Here is a 16,597-nt window from a genome sequence, read left to right as displayed (position 1 = left end):
TTTTGAAGCCAAGATCAATGATATAAAGAATGAAGGAAAACACTTTGGAGTACTTTAAATGAAATTATGGGCAGAAAGACAAATTCAACTCCATCTTTCATCGAATCAGATGGCTTATTCATCACAAAACCATTTGATGTTACAAATTATTTGAATTATTATTTAATTGGCAAAGCGGGCAAACTTAGGCAGAAAATGCCCATGACAAACAGTGAGCAATTATATTCATGCATAAAAAAAAGAATAATGAAAGAAAAGCAGTGCAAATTTGAATTTTGTAAAGTTAGTGTGGGAGAGGTGGGAAAATTATTGTTAATGATCAATAATGACAAACCTCCTGGTATTGACAACTTAGATGGAAAGCTACTGAGGATGGTGGCTGACACTATAGCCACTCCTATCTGTCATATTTTTAATATGAGCCTCGAGGAAAGTCTTTGTCCTCGTGCCTGGAGGGAAACCAAAGTAATTCCGCTACCCAAGAGTGGTAAACAGGCCTCTACTGGTTCTTACAGCAGACCTATAAGCTTGCTGCCAGCTCTTAGCAAACTGTTGTAAAAAAACTGTGTTTGATCAAATACAATGTTATTTCTCTGTAAACAAATTAACAGACTTCCAGCATGCTTACAGAGAAGGGCACTCAAAATGCACTGCACTGACACAAATGACTGATGATTGGTTGAAAGAAATTGCTAATAAGACGATTGTGGGAGCTGTACTGTTATATTTCAGTGCAGCCTTTGGTATTATTGACCATAACCTGTTGTTTAGAACTTAAGTGCTATGGCTTTTCAACCTCTGCCATATCGTGAAATCAGAGCTATCTGTCTAATAGAACTCAACAGGTTTTCTTTAATTCTTCCATCTAATACTGCTCAGATAAACAGCAAACCTGGTTTCAAAAAACAGATATAGCAACACCTCGTGGCACCATGCCTCTTGACCTAGATAGTTTGTGTGTATGCTTTGATATGTAGGCTATGTGTGCCTTTTTTTTATGTATATAGTTCTGTTCTTGAGCTGTTCATGTCTAATGATGTTCTGTATTATGTCATTGTGTATTATGTTTCATGTTTTGTGTGGACCCAGGAAGAGTAGCTGCTGCTTTTGCAACAGCTAATGGGGATCCTAATAAAATACCAAATAATCACCCACCATAATAATATATTATTACTTTACTTGTGAGCTCAATAGATTATTATATATGTTTTCAAAAAAGAGTGTTGATCTTAATTATTTGGCCCACATTGATTAGTTCGCCAGATCTGTTTTGGTCCAATAGCATATTTAAAATAATCAATATATTCCTTGCGGATCTGTTTGCACAGTTTGCACAGTTTGCACAGTTTGCACAGTTTGCACAATTGGATCAACATTTGTATTAATTAGTTTAATCACCCCTTTGAGTATCTTTGACAATGACAAAAATATATTTCTCCTTCACAGTCCTTTTTCCACCCAACCTCATGTATATTTGTAGAATAAGTTTCCTGTAAACAATAGATATCATATTCTTTGTCTTTTAGCCATGTAAAAATGTATATATTTTTATGATCTGCTAAGCCATTACAATTATTAAATCCTTTTAATTCAATAAATTCCTTAAGTAAACTGAAATTCCAAATCACATGGAAACCACATTTGATACCATTCCATTTACTCCATTCTAGCCATTATAATGAGCCGTCCTCCCCTCAGCAGCCTCCACTGATGTATATGTTGGGTTTCTTTAATGTCCTCGAGTATGGTCAGTTCTCTTGAGATCATTGTTGATCTCATTATTAGTGGTATGGGTTGGTCTCTTCTTAATAGTGGTAGGGGCACTTCATGTCCAAATCACCCTAAAGTATCTAAAATCATTGTCTAGCTCAATGTAGTTACTTATAGATGATCTGGACATGAAGCGCAAAAAAAATGCTAACATCGGTACCATTGACTTGCAGTTAGCATTTGGACACAGTGGCCAGATAAACAAAACCAATGCATGGATTGCTGTCATATCTTGTCCAAAGACTGCCTACAGGGTAAAAAAAACTTTTAAGGTGTTCACATGTCATAATCATTTGAAAGATAACTAGAGTTATCTTAAAACTTGGCATTTTAAAGGTGGAATATGCAGAAATCCCCCGCTATTTCCTGGTAGCTGAAATATTAATATTTATAATTATTATAATAATTAATTACCCCCTCTCTCCAACCAGAGTTTTATGACTTAACAACCGGATTACAAATACCTGGCAGAAACTCTCCCTTCTGTTCTGTAGTATGGAGAAGTCAAAAATCCTTTATGTGTAAAGAGAGACTCTGCCCAAAATTTTAACATCAAAAGGTTGGACATTGAAACAATATTTCTAATGTAAATAATGTTCGAAATGGTTGGTGGGGCTCCAAACAATAATCATGTCAAATCAGTTGTTGTTTTGTGATATCATTAAAGATGGTATAACTAAATAACAGTAACTCTACAAATGTATACGTCCCAGTTATCAGATTTACATCGTAATGTTGTGGATATTATATGATTAAATTTGAAATTATTTGTGAGAAGATGAAATGTGATTTTTTCATATAGACTTTTGCCAAGTCAGTAACCACGCCACATGAGCACAGACATTATGCCAAAAGGATGGAACGCCCCTTTATTGCCAGAGTGCTTAAAGAATTTACATTAGACCAGACAGCGTGGAGCAGTGGCTATACAGCTGACAAATGGTTTGTCAGCCCGGTTGCTACAGGCGTGTAAAAAGTTTTAAAACGACTAGACCAGTATACGTGCAGCGCGAGCTGAATACGTGACAATTGGTCTAAAACTACAAAATCCTCTGAAACTCAACAGAGAAGAAGGAGACTAAACATGCCCCGCCTGCAGCTCTGCATGTAACGTAGTCTAGAAACTCGACCGAAGATGAGAAAAGAAGAACATTTCCTATCAAACGACCATCGTCTGATGTATCCAGTCTAACGAACCCTTGCAGAACAAAGTAAGATACTACAACTACTAAGGACATGGTGACCTCTGGTGGACAACCAGAGACTTACACAAGGAGAGACTTTCTGTCTAACTATTCGTCACAGACGGAACGGGCGATTTCAACAGACAGAGATGATAAAGACATACAAGCGTAAATATTTCTAAATCTGAATGAGCGGTTGTTGGGGTGCTAAATAACCATGTTCACGATGAGAATATTATTATTCAACTGTATGTACGATAGTTGAATTCCTTTGTCTCTCCTTCTCCCGCTCTTTCATTCCCCACCCCTTTCATTGTGTAACCAGCCATCATATCAGGTTAGTCCACTAGGGACTTTTCATTGCATAATGTTAGTAATCAATTCAACCTATACTGTGTGTTTCTGTATTTCTGTATGATTATTTCATTAGTTAGTAAATAAATAATTAAGCCAATTTGTGTAAGCTGAGTAATCATGTAGACTAGGGTTTGTGCAGATTTATAGAATATTATTAATTTCAGAATGAGACTGATATGAGGTAAAAATACATTAATAAGTGACTGTTATCTATAGATATGAATATATCTTATAAGAGTTTAATTCTGGAGATAGTAACTCGTTAAATACGTTTTCCGTGGTGCGCCAAGTTACAGAGTTAATTGTTACATGATTCATTTAATCAATTAAACATAGTTAATTGATTTGATAAGATAACAGTCATCGCATTAATGGTAGTCATGTCACGATATCAGGCATATAATACTCCAAATGGTCAAAATGTCCACTTGTCACATATGATCATAGGAAGTCAGGTTCTGAAGACAAAAGTCAGTGAAACATGTCCAGATGGCCTATAAAATGACTATAAATGTCAATATGTTAAGTCCTGGGCATGCTGTTACATTGCTGAAATGCAATGTAACAGCAATGTAAATGCCCAATTGTCTGGCTTGTTGAACTCTGTACGTGGTTTCTCTTTCGCTCGTTGGTGTTGAATTCAGCCTGCTCATTTGGTGATGGTAAATCACTGCATAAATTTATTAGAAATGGACAGTGTCCTTTGGCCACATGATATATTGCCAGTGCAAATAGTTGCAGTATTAAATGTTGGCACTGGCCATATATCATATGGACACTATTCATTGACAATATATTAAAATGGGCATTTACGAACACGAATTGGACATACAGTTAAAGGGATTAAACTAATAAAGTCCGCTACTGGGACACTACTGTATATGATATATTGCAACTTCATAATTCCCTTTTAGGATATGAAAGGCACCTCGTACTCATTATATCGATAGCCAAGATGGTGCCGACAGAGATGGTCGCCTCGCTTCAGGTCCTTAGGAAACTATGCAGTAATTTGTTTTTCATGTATTATTTATTTATTTATTTATTTATTGTTAGCAAAGAAAATCTCAAGTGTTATTACATACAGCCGGGAAGAACTATTGGATATAAAAGCGACATCAAATTCCCAAAATTACGACCAGGAATATAACTTTCCCGAAGCGGATCCTTTGTTCGAACTCCACCTTTGACATGGGTTCTTATCCCAGAGGCCGATCCAAAACAAAGCGGTCGCCGCAGGAGAGGCAGACGGAGCGGCCTACTGGTCAGATTTAGAAGGCGAGCACACCATCCCCCGCTTCCGAGCATATTATTCGCCAATGTCCAATCTCTGGACAACAAGGTGGACGAAATTAGAGCATGAGTTGCCATCCAGAGAGACATCAGAGATTGTAACATTCTTTGTTTCACGGAAACATGGCTCACTCAGGAAAGGTTGTCAGAGTCGGTACAGCCGGTTTCTTCACCCATCGCACCGACAGAAACAAACAACTATCTGGTAAGAAGAAGAAGGGGGTGTATGCCTTTATGATTAACAACTCATGATGTGATCATAACAGCATACAGAAACTCAAGTCCTTTTGTTCACCTAACCTAGAATTCCTTGCAATCAATTGCTGACCACATTATCTACCAAGAGAATTCTCTTAGATTATAGTCACAGCCCTCAGTGGCGCAGTGGTCAAGGGCGCTGTACTGCAGCGCCAACTGTGCCATCAGAGACTCTGGGTTCGTGCCCAGGCTCTGTCGTAACCGGCCGCGACCGGGAGGTCCGTGGGGGCGACGCACAATTGGCCTAGCGTTGTCCGGATTAGGGAGTGATTGGTCGGTAGGGATGTCCTTGTCTCATCGCGCACCAGCGACTCCTGTGGCGGGCCGGGTGCAGTGAGCGCTAACCAAGGTTGCCAGGTGCACGGTGTTTCCTCCGACACGTTGATGCGGCTGGCTTCCGGGTTGGATGCGCGCTGTGTTAAGAAGAGGTGCGGCTTGGTTGGGTTGTGTATCGGAGACTTTATCATGACTTTCAACCTTTATCTCTCCCGAGGCTGTACGGGAGTTGTAGCGATGAGACAAGGTAGTAGCTACTAACAATTGGATACCACAAAATTTGGGAGAAAAGGGATTTAAAAATATAAAAAGCATATCAGTATAGAGACAAAGTAGAGTTGCGGCTCAACGGCTCAAACAAGAGACGTATGTGGCAGGGTCTACAGTCAATCACGGATTACAAAAAGAAAAACAGCCCCGTCCTGGACATCAAAGTCTTGCTTACAGACAAATTAAACAACTTCTTAGCTCGCTTTGAGGACAATATGGTGCCACTGACATGCCCCGCTACCAAAGCCTGTGGACTCTCCTTCACCGTGGCCAACGTGAGTAAAACATTTAAACCTATTAACCCTCGCAAGGCTGCCGGCCCAGACGGCATCCCTAGCCCTGTCCTCAGAGCATGCGCTGACCAGCTGGTTGGCTTGTTTACGGACATATTCATTCAATCCTTGTCTCAGTCTGCTGTGCCCACATGCTTCAAGATGGCCACCATTGTTCCTGTTCCCAAGCAAGCTAAGGTAACTGAACTAAATGACTATCGTCCAGTAGCCCTCACTTCACTTGTCATCATGGAGTGCTTTGAGCGACTAGCCAAGGATCATATCACCGCCACCCTACTTGATACCCTAGACCCACTCCAATTTGCTTACCGCCCCAATAGGTCCTCAGACAACACAATCGCCATCACACTGCCCTATCCCACCTGGACAAGAGGAATGTAAGAATGCTGTTCATTGACTACAGCTCAGCATTTAACACTATAGTACCTTCCAAACTCGTCATTAAGATCCCTGGATCTGGACCCCGCCCTGTAAATACTGGGTCCTGGACTTTCTGACGGGCCTCCCCAGGTGGTGATGGTAGGAAACATCTCCACCTCGCTGATCCTCAACACTGGGGCCCCACAAGGGTGCGTTTTCAGCCCTCTCCTGTACTCCCTGTTCACCCATTACTGCGTGGCCATTCACGCTCCAACTCAATCATCAAGTTTGCAGACAACACTAGAGTGGTAGGCTTGATTACCAACAACGACGAGACGGCCTACAGGGAGGAGGTGAGGCCCCTTGGAGTGTGGTGTCAAAAATAACCTCTCACTCAACGTCAACAAAACAAAGGAGATGATTGTGGACTTCAAGAAACAGCAGAGGGTGCATCCCCCATTCACATCGATGGGGCAATAATGGAGAAAGTGGAAAGTTTCAAGTTCCTCGGCGTACACATCACAGACAGCGTGGTGAAGAAGGCGCAACAAGAAAGAAAATTGGCTTCTCACCTAAAACACTGTATCACCTGGTACGGCAGCTGCTCCACCCACAACTGCAAGGCTTTCCAGAGGGTAGTGCGGTCTGCACAACGCATCACTGGGGGCAAACTACCTGCCCGCCAGGACACCTACACCACCCGATGTCACAGGAAGGCCAAAAAGATCATCAAGGACAACAACTACCCGAGCCACTGCCTGTTCACCCCGCTATCATCCATTAGGCAAGGTCAGTACAGGTGCATCAAAACTGGGACCAAGAGACCAAAAAACAGCTTCTATCTCAAGGCCATCAGACTGTTAAACAGCCATCATCACTAACATAGAGTGGCTGCTGCCAACATACAGACTCAAATATCTTGCCAGTTTAATACATGTAATAAATAGATTTAATAAAGGTATCACTCGTCACTTTAAATAACGGCACTTCAATAATGTCAACATATCCTACATTACGCATCTCATATGTACTGTATATACTGTATTCTATACCATCTACTGCATCTTGCCTATGCCGCATGGCCATCGCTCATCCATATGTACATATTCTTATTCATCCCTTTACATTTGTGTGTATAAGGTAGTTGTTGTGAATTTGTTAGATTACTTGTTAGATTTTACTACACTGTTGGAACTAGAAGCACAAGCATTTCACTACACTCTCATTAACATCTGCTAACCATGTGTATGTGACCAATAAAATGTGATTTGATTTGATATCTGGAGGGGTACCAGTGGCCCTGAACACGTGGCAAAAGGAATTTGTAAATAGCATGCATGGAAGCAGAGTTAGGGCATAACATGTAAACCAATGTTATCCTAAGGGAGAAACTCTGTGTGCAAAGCTGTCATCAAGTCAAAGGGTGGCTAATTGAAGAATCTCAAATATATATCTCAAATATAAAATATATTTTGATTTGTTTGACACTTTTTGGTCACTACATGATTCCATATGTGTTATTTCATAGTTTTTATGTCTTCACTATTATTCTACAATGTAGAAAATAGTAAAAATAAAGAAGAACCCTTGAATGAGTAGGTGTTCTAAAACCATTGACCGGTAGTGTATGTCATTAAGTCAAAAAATTGTTGTAGCAAACGCAGATTACTCCTTCAACCTAATTTGAACCAATTTGCAATTGTGATATCGACTCAGTCAAATCCCCTTCATTTTTTTCCAACTATTCCATGAAAAACATCCAATCTTTGTATTCTATTCTTAACACTACAGCCAACAGTAGTTACATTGTTTTACTGATGCATAAATGTCAAATGGCATTTGGATTGTCAATGTTTTTTTACTTTCACTTTTTTGCCTTTATGAATTGTTCAAACTACATTTTTCATTCTCCATGTTATTGATTTTTTTCTATTAATTTACAGTTAATAATTTTAAACAACAATATTTACATGAACAATTTTAAAAATACATTCTGTGAGTTAAAGATTAAATAGTTGTATCTCTGTGTTTATTCTGTAGTCTAGGTTCAATCTTCATGTAGGTTCAATCTAATAGGGACAAATGTGTCATTTATTTCTATATCATTAATATTCATTAGTGTGACTTTTTTTTTTAGCAAGACCACACAGCGTGTATGCTATATTCCTTCTCATTTAAATCCATAGGACATTCTATCTCTGGGTCCGTATTCACATGTAGGCACAAGTAAGACCTCTATCGGTAAACATTAGTAATAGATAGTAGTAAAGATGACCTACCAGTTACATGCAGATCCACACTTGTTTCTCATGTATAATATACTTTTCTGTGATTGTACATAGGTCATGTTTAATGCCTATTTCACAATAGTTTCTGTCTCCTTCATGTAGATGAAAAGAATAGAAAAGTATTGCCAAATAATGTCTTCAGTGTCAAGCAGAAAACCACTTCACATAAACTTTGACATTAGATTAAGATCAGCCCAGTGTTTCCCAACCCTGGTCATCGAGTACCCACAACAGGATTTGGTGTGTGGGTCGCTATGTCAACTTCCTGGTCATCTAACAATAGATGTTGTGGTTGGAAACAACATCCTGTACCTCACAATGGGAAAGAAAACAGTGTCTTTGAGAAGACCTATGTGTAAGAGATATGTGGACTAATAACAACAAGATAACGCATGTAAAATAAACTGTCTGTAAAATGTAACTCAGCGAAAAAGAAACGTCCTCTCACTGTCAACTGCGTTTATTTTCAGCAAACGTAAATATTTGTATGAACATAACAAGATTCAACAACTGAGACATGAACTGAATAAGTTCCACAGACTTGTGACTAGCAGACATGGAATAATGTGTCCCTGAACAAAGGCGGGGTCAAAATCAAAAGTAACAGTCAGAATCTGGTGTACTGCATTAGGTACTGCAATGTATCTCTTCCTCATGGACTGCACCAGATTTCCCAGTTCTTGCTGTGAGATGTTACCCCAATCTTCCACCAAGGCACCTGCAAGTTCCTGGACATTTCTGGGGGAATGCCTAGCCCTCACCCTCCGATCCAACAGGTCCCAGACGTGCTCAATGGGATTGAGATCTGGGCTCTTCGCTGGCCATGGCAGAACACTGACATCCCTGTCTTGCAGGAAATCACGCACAGACCGAACAGTATGGCTGGTGGCATTTTCATGCTGGAGATTCATGTCAGGATGAGCCTGCAGGAAGGGTACCAAATGAGGGAGGAGGATGTCTTCCTGTAACGCACAGCATTGAGATTGCCTGCAATGACAACAAGCTCAGTCCGATGATGCTGTGACACACCGCCCCAGACCATGACGGACCCTCCACCTTCAAATCGATCCCGCTCCAGATTACAGGCCTCGGTGTAACGCTCATTCCTTCGACGATAAACGCGAATCCGACCATCGCCCCTGGTGAGACAAAACCACCACTCGTCAGTGAATAGCACTTTTTGCCAGTCTTGTCTGGTCCAGCGACGGTGGGTTTGTTCCCAATTGGCGATGTTGTTTCAGGTGATGTCTGGTGAGGACCTGCCTTACAACAGGCCTACAAGCCCTCAGTTCAGTCTCTCTCAGCCTATTTGCGGATAGTCTGAGCACTGATGGAGGGATTGTGTGTTTCTGGTGTAACTCGGGCAGTTGTTGTTGCCATCCTGTACATGTCCCGCAGGTGTGATGTTCGGATGTACCGATCCTGTGCAGGTGTCGTTACACGTGGTCTGCCACTGCGAGGACGATCAGCTGTCGGTCCTGTCTCCCTGTAGTGCTGTTTTAGGCGTTTCACAGTACGGACATTGCAATTTATTAGTCCTCATGCCTCCTTGCAGCATGTCTAAGGCACGTTCACGGAGATGAGCAGGGACCCTGGGCATCTTTCTTTTGGTGTTTTTCAGTCAGTAGAAAGGCCTCTTTAGTGTCCTAAGTTTTCATAACTGTGACCTTAATTGCCTACCATTTGAAAGCTGTTAGTATCTTAACGACGACCATTCCACAGGTGCATGTTCATTAATTGTTTATGGTTCATTGACAAGCATGGGAAACAGTGTTTAAACCCTTTACAATGAAGATCTGTGAAGTTATTTGGATTTTTACTAATTATCTTTGAAAGACAGGGTCCTGAAAAGGGGACGTTTCTTTTTGCTGAGTTTATAAGGAATTTGAAAGGATGTTTACTTTTACTTCTGATACTTAAATATATTTTAAAAATATATCATACTTAAGTATATTTAAAACCAAATACTTTTAGACTTTTAATCAAGTAGGATTTTTACTTGGTGACTTTCACTTTTACTTGAATCATTTTCTATAAAGGTATCTTTACCTTCACTGAAATATAATTGGGTACTTTTTCCACCACTGATCTGTGCCACAAAATGAGTGACAACAAGTTGGACAGATAATTTCAAGTCATCAGTCTCAGGTCAAAGTCTAGAAACAGCAGGGGTTAAAACTGTAGAAACCAGTTCCTATATTTGAATACTAAAATAGGAATTTTTCAAACAAAACTATGCTACATTTTTATCTCTGGGACCCTCAGGATGACACATCGGAGCAAGATTAATGTATACATCCAGTTGCTATGATAAAAGTTTTTGTTGTTGTTGTGCAGTCTCCTCAAACAATAGCATGTTATTTTTTCCCTGTATTAGCTACTGTAAATTGGACAGCGCAGTTAAATTAATAATAATTGAACCTTTCTGCACATATAAGACATGTCTATGTTCTGGAAAGTTGGATTTTATGTACAACGTCATTCTAGTCACATTAGCGCACGCTAGCAACAACCGTCCCAGTATAGGGACACCGATCCCGTAGAGGTTTTGACCAGCATGGCTACCACAGCATTCTGCAGCGATACGTCATCCCATCTGGTTGTACTTAGTGGGACTATCATTTGTTTTTCAACAGGACAATGACCCAACACACCTCCAGGCTTTGTAAGGGCTATTTCACTAAGAAGGAAAGTGATGGAGTGCTGCATCAGATGACCTGGCCTCCACAATCACCCAACCTCAACCCAATTGAGATGGCTTGGGATGAGTTGGACCGCAGAGTGAAGGAAAAGCAGCCAACAAGTACTCAGCATATGTGGAACTGCTTCAAGGCTGTTGGAAAGGCATTCCAGGTGAAGCTGGTTGAGAGAATACCAAGCGTGTGCAAAACTGTCGTCAAGGCAAAGGGTGGCTACTTTTAAGAATCTCAAATAGAAAATAACACTTTTAACACTTTTTTGTTGCTACATGATTCCATGTGTGTTATTTCATCATTTTGATGTCTTCACTATTATTCTACAATGTAGAAAATAGTAAACATAAAGTAAAAACACTTCAATGAGCAGGTGTGTCCAGACTGTATTTACATATAAATATATACATTTACAGAAACAATCTATAGGGGATTGAAAATGCTGCAGACAATTACCTTGATGGAAGCTACAATACATTTACATTTACATTTAAGTCATTTAGCAGACGCTCTTATCCAGAGCGACTTACAAATTGGTGTGAGAAGGATTAGGATCCTATCCTAGGTATTCCTTTAAAGAGGTGGGGTTTCAGGTGTCTCCGGAAGGTGGTGATTGACTCCGCTGTCCTGGCGTCGTGAGGGAGTTTGTTCCACCATTGGGGGCCAGAGCAGCGAACAGTTTTGACTGGGCTGAGCGGGAACTGTACTTCCTCAGTGGTAGGGAGGCGAGCAGGCCAGAGGTGGATGAACGCAGTGCCCTTGTTTGGGTGTAGGGCCTGATCAGAGCCTGGAGGTACTGAGGTGCCGTTCCCCTCACAGCTCCGTAGGCAAGCACCATGGTCTTGTAGCGGATGCGAGCTTCAACTGGAAGCCAGTGGAGAGAGCGGAGGAGCGGGGTGACGTGAGAGAAGGTTGAACACCAGACGGGCTGCGGCGTTCTGGATGAGTTGTAGGGGTTTAATGGCACAGGCAGGGAGCCCAGCCAACAGCGAGTTGCAGTAATCCAGACGGGAGATGACAAGTGCCTGGATTAGGACCTGCGCCGCTTCCTGTGTGAGGCAGGGTCGTACTCTGCGGATGTTGTAGAGCATGAACCTACAGGAACGGGCCACCACCTTGATGTTAGTTGAGAACGACAGGGTGTTGTCCAGGATCACGCCAAGGTTCTTAGCGCTCTGGGAGGAGGACACAATGGAGTTGTCAACCGTGATGGCGAGATCATGGAACGGGCAGTCCTTCCCGGGAGGAAGAGCAGCTCCGTCTTGCCGAGGTTCAGCTTGAGGTGGTGATCCGTCATCCACACTGATATGTCTGCCAGACATGCAGAGATGCTATTCGCCACCTGGTCATCAGAAGGGGGAAAGGAGAAGATTAATTGTGTGTCGTCTGCATAGCAATGATAGGAGAGACCATGTGAGGTTATGACAGAGCCAAGTGACTTGGTGTATAGCGAGAATAGGAGAGGGCCTAGAACAGAGCCCTGGGGGACACCAGTGGTGAGAGCGCGTGGTGAGGAGACAGATTCTCGCCACGCCACCTGGTAGGAGCGACCTGTCAGGTAGGACGCAATCCAAGCGTGGGCCGCGCCGGAGATGCCCAACTCGGAGAGGGTGGAGAGGAGGATCTGATGGTTCACAGTATCGAAGGCAGCCGATAGGTCTAGAAGGATGAGAGCAGAGGAGAGAGAGTTAGCTTTAGCAGTGCGGAGCGCCTCCGTGATACAGAGAAGAGCAGTCTCAGTTGAATGACTAGTCTTGAAACCTGACTGATTTGGATCAAGAAGGTCATTCTGAGAGAGATAGCGGGAGAGCTGGCCAAGGACGGCACGTTCAAGAGTTTTGGAGAGAAAAGAAAGAAGGGATACTGGTCTGTAGTTGTTGACATCGGAGGGATCGAGTGTAGGTTTTTTCAGAAGGGGTGCAACTCTCGCTCTCTTGAAGACGGAAGGGACGTAGCCAGCGGTCAGGGATGAGTTGATGAGCGAGGTGAGGTAAGGGAGAAGGTCTCCGGAAATGGTCTGGAGAAGAGAGGAGGGGATAAGGTCGAGCGGGCAGGTTGTTGGGCGGCCGGCCGTCACAAGACGCGAGATTTCATCTGGAGAGAGAGGGGAGAAAGAGGTCAGAGCACAGGGTAGGGCAGTGTGAGCAGAACCAGCGGTGTCGTTTGACTTAGCAAACGAGGATCGGATGTCGTCGACCTTCTTTTCAAAATGGTTGACGAAGTCATCTGCAGAGAGGGAGGAGGGGGGGAGGGGGAGGAGGATTCAGGAGGGAGGAGAAGGTGGCAAAGAGCTTCCTAGGGTTAGAGGCAGATGCTTGGAATTTAGAGTGGTAGAAAGTGGCTTTAGCAGCAGAGACAGAGGAGGAAAATGTAGAGAGGAGGGAGCGAAAGGATGCCAGGTCCGCAGGGAGGCGAGTTTTCCTCCATTTCCGCTCGGCTGCCCGGAGCCCTGTTCTGTGAGCTCGCAATGAGTCGTCGAGCCACGGAGCGGGAGGGGAGGACCGAGCCGGCCTGGAAGATAGGGGACATAGAGAGTCAAAGGATGCAGAAAGGGAGGAGAGGAGGGTTGAGGAGACAGAATCAGGAGATAGGTTGGAGAAGGTTTGAGCAGAGGGAAGAGATGATAGGATGGAAGAGGAGAGAGTAGCGGGGGAGAGAGAGCGAAGGTTGGGACGGCGCGATACCATCCGAGTAGGGGCAGTGTGGGAAGTGTTGGATGAGAGCGAGAGGGAAAAGGATACAAGGTAGTGGTCGGAGACTTGGAGGGGAGTTGCAATGAGGTTAGTGGAAGAACAGCATCTAGTAAAGATGAGGTCGAGCGTATTGCCTGCCTTGTGAGTAGGGGGGAAGGTGAGAGGGTGAGGTCAAAAGAGGAAAGGAGTGGAAAGAAGGAGGCAGAGAGGAATGAGTCAAAGGTAGACGTGGGGAGGTTAAAGTCGCCCAAAACTGTGAGAGGTGAGCCGTCCTCAGGAAAGGAGCTTATCAAGACATCAAGCTCATTGATGAACTCTCCAATGCAATACAATGCAATGCAATACATCTGCAATGTTAAAGCTAATCTATCCCCCAATTTTTTTTAAAGATATGTGTGACATGTTGGGGGTCAAAGAAGCCAACATCCTGTTGACACCACCCTGTTTGATACTCGGCGGTTGGAAATGTGTTTCACACGTTCATGGTAAACCTACGCACAAAAGTACAATTATAGTCTGCAAGGATGAGTCACGATACACACTGTATAGTCACATTTCTCATAATCATTTACATTTCTCAGTAGTTACAGTAACTTCAAAATTAAGTTTGTGAGATGCTTTCAGTAGTCAAAAGTGGTCTAATGTTGAGTAGTAGTACTACATTAGGACATAGTGTTTTTGTGTGGATGACAAGTACAACACCGTATGCAAACTGACAGGGGTTTATTGGCAGCACTGACACATGTGACTTGTTGTCATTCCACCATATTCCCAGCCTACTTTTGACCCCAGCCTGTGAAAGACAAAAATAAATAAATCTGTAATGCAGTGTATGATATCACATATATCATTTATATATACTGAATATAAAATATAAATGCAACTATTTCAAATATTATGCTGAATTACAGTTCATATAAGAAAACCAGTCAATGTAAATAAATTCATTAACCCCTAATCTATGGATTTCGCATGACTGGGCAGGGGTGCAGTCATGGGTCGGCCTTGGAAAACTCATCCAGTTGGGAGCCAGGCCCAGCCAATCAGAATGAGTTTTCTCCCCCCACAAAAGGGCTTTATTACAGACAGAAATACTCCTCAGCACTCCCCCGCAGGTGAAGAAGCCGGATCTGGAGGTGCTGATTACCACAAGTGTTATCATCTTTAAGAGAGTGTTTCATCCTGAGTGTACTATCTTACAAAGAGTGTTTTCATCACGTGTGTTATCCTAAGGAGTGTTCAAATACGAGTTTTCTATCTTACAAGTGTGAATATACTTTAAAGTTTGCATGTTTTCTCCTAGAAGTGCTTTACATGCCAGGCTTACATCCTATGTTCTTATACATATTCTCGTCCCGGTGCTGATTCATTGTGTGTGCTCTGTAGACCCTAGTCCTAGCCGGTGGGGGGATACTAGTGACTCTTTATAAATGGTAATATTATTGCTCTTGTTGTAATAAACCATGTCCCTTTTGTTAAACCTATTGATGTCAGTTATTTGACATACATGTGTTTAACTTGTCCTCAGGACCTCCCACTCGTGTGACAAAAAGGTGGCGTTGTACAGTTCACGCAATTATACACAGCATTCCAGGTGTTGCTTTTAACCACCTCATAGGATTGAATTATAAATCGGATGGATATGTACTGAATAATATACCTGCTCATCGTCTACTCCTTTCCCGTCCATCTTTGCTTGCCCGTGTGTACAATGTTAAAATTGTACAAATTAAACTATAGATATATACGAAATAATGACACAATAATGATGAGAGATCTGTTCAACATAACCCAACATGTCTTTAGGCAACTGCATATTTCATTAAGTATACATTTTAAAATAAAATAAAATAAAATATAAAAATATTTGCGTAAGAATGGAGTAGAGTAGTTGAAGATAGTTACAAAATATACAAATACATACTTTGTATTTATTTAATCATATACAGTATTAAACTTTATCAATCATGATTAAGCAGTGGTCAAACCCCAATTCTTCCAAATAAACCCAGACCAACATGTGCATGCAACAAGTACATAAAACTTTGTACTTCCGGGTTGGAGCGAGCGGTCGCATTCGCACTTCGGTCCGCAGGTAGTATAACTTTTCATTACATTTCATTACATTTCATTATAGTACAACGGTTTGATTTGTCTAATCTTAGCAATTTCTTCTTAGCTAGCTACATAGCCGTCTTTGTATCAAAGATAATTGCGTAATTATCGTATTTCGTCGTCCTAACGTAGTCTACACTGCTATCTGCCCAGCAGCTAGCCAGCTAGCAAACGTCCACCGTCTACCGAATAGCAGCACTGTAGAAACTATTACACTCAACTGAACGACTTGATTAGTGTAGTGTTAGCTAGCTACATAGTTGTCTTTGCTGTCTTCGTATCCAAGATAATTGTGTAGTTTAGAGTGTGTAGTCTTAGAGCGATTATCTTAATTTACCGAGGTTAGCTAGCCAGCTATTTGTCGTCCTTAACGTAGGAGACACTGCTAGCTAGCCAACAGCTAGCCAACGTCTACCGAATAGAACTTCCCACTCAACAACCGGTCGCATTCCGCTTCGCTCCACAGGTAGTATCACATTTTCATTTCATTTCATTACAGCACAACGGTTTGATTTGTTTGATCGTAGCTAGCTACATAGCTAGCTACATAGCCGTCTTTGTATCAAAGATAATTGTGTAGTCTAGAGCGATTTTCTAGGTTAGCTAGCCAGCTATTGTCGTTCTTTTAACGCAACGTAACGTAATCAACACTGCTAGCTAGCCAGCTAGCCCCGAATAGCAGCACTGTAGAAACTATTACACTCAACGGAACGACTTGATTAGTGTAGTGTCAACAACGCAGCCACT

General features: G+C 42.1%; 2 protein-coding genes across 19 annotated transcripts in view; both read left to right on the top strand.

Annotated features, from left to right (window-relative positions):
- The window catches only part of LOC118388965 (ubiquitin carboxyl-terminal hydrolase 37-like), a 203,395-nt gene that overhangs the window by 53,761 nt on the left and 133,037 nt on the right, over window positions 1–16,597 (top strand). The gene's annotated exons all lie outside the window — the stretch shown is intronic.
- LOC127932247 (ubiquitin carboxyl-terminal hydrolase 37-like) overlaps window positions 1–16,597 on the top strand; it is a 159,754-nt gene that overhangs the window by 13,824 nt on the left and 129,333 nt on the right. The gene's annotated exons all lie outside the window — the stretch shown is intronic.

Source organism: Oncorhynchus keta, chromosome 10 (assembly GCF_023373465.1).
Source record: "Oncorhynchus keta strain PuntledgeMale-10-30-2019 chromosome 10, Oket_V2, whole genome shotgun sequence".
Lineage (NCBI taxonomy): Eukaryota > Metazoa > Chordata > Actinopteri > Salmoniformes > Salmonidae > Oncorhynchus > Oncorhynchus keta.
Note: the sequence above shows the minus strand (reverse complement) of the source record. Positions and strands in the feature narration are given on the sequence as shown.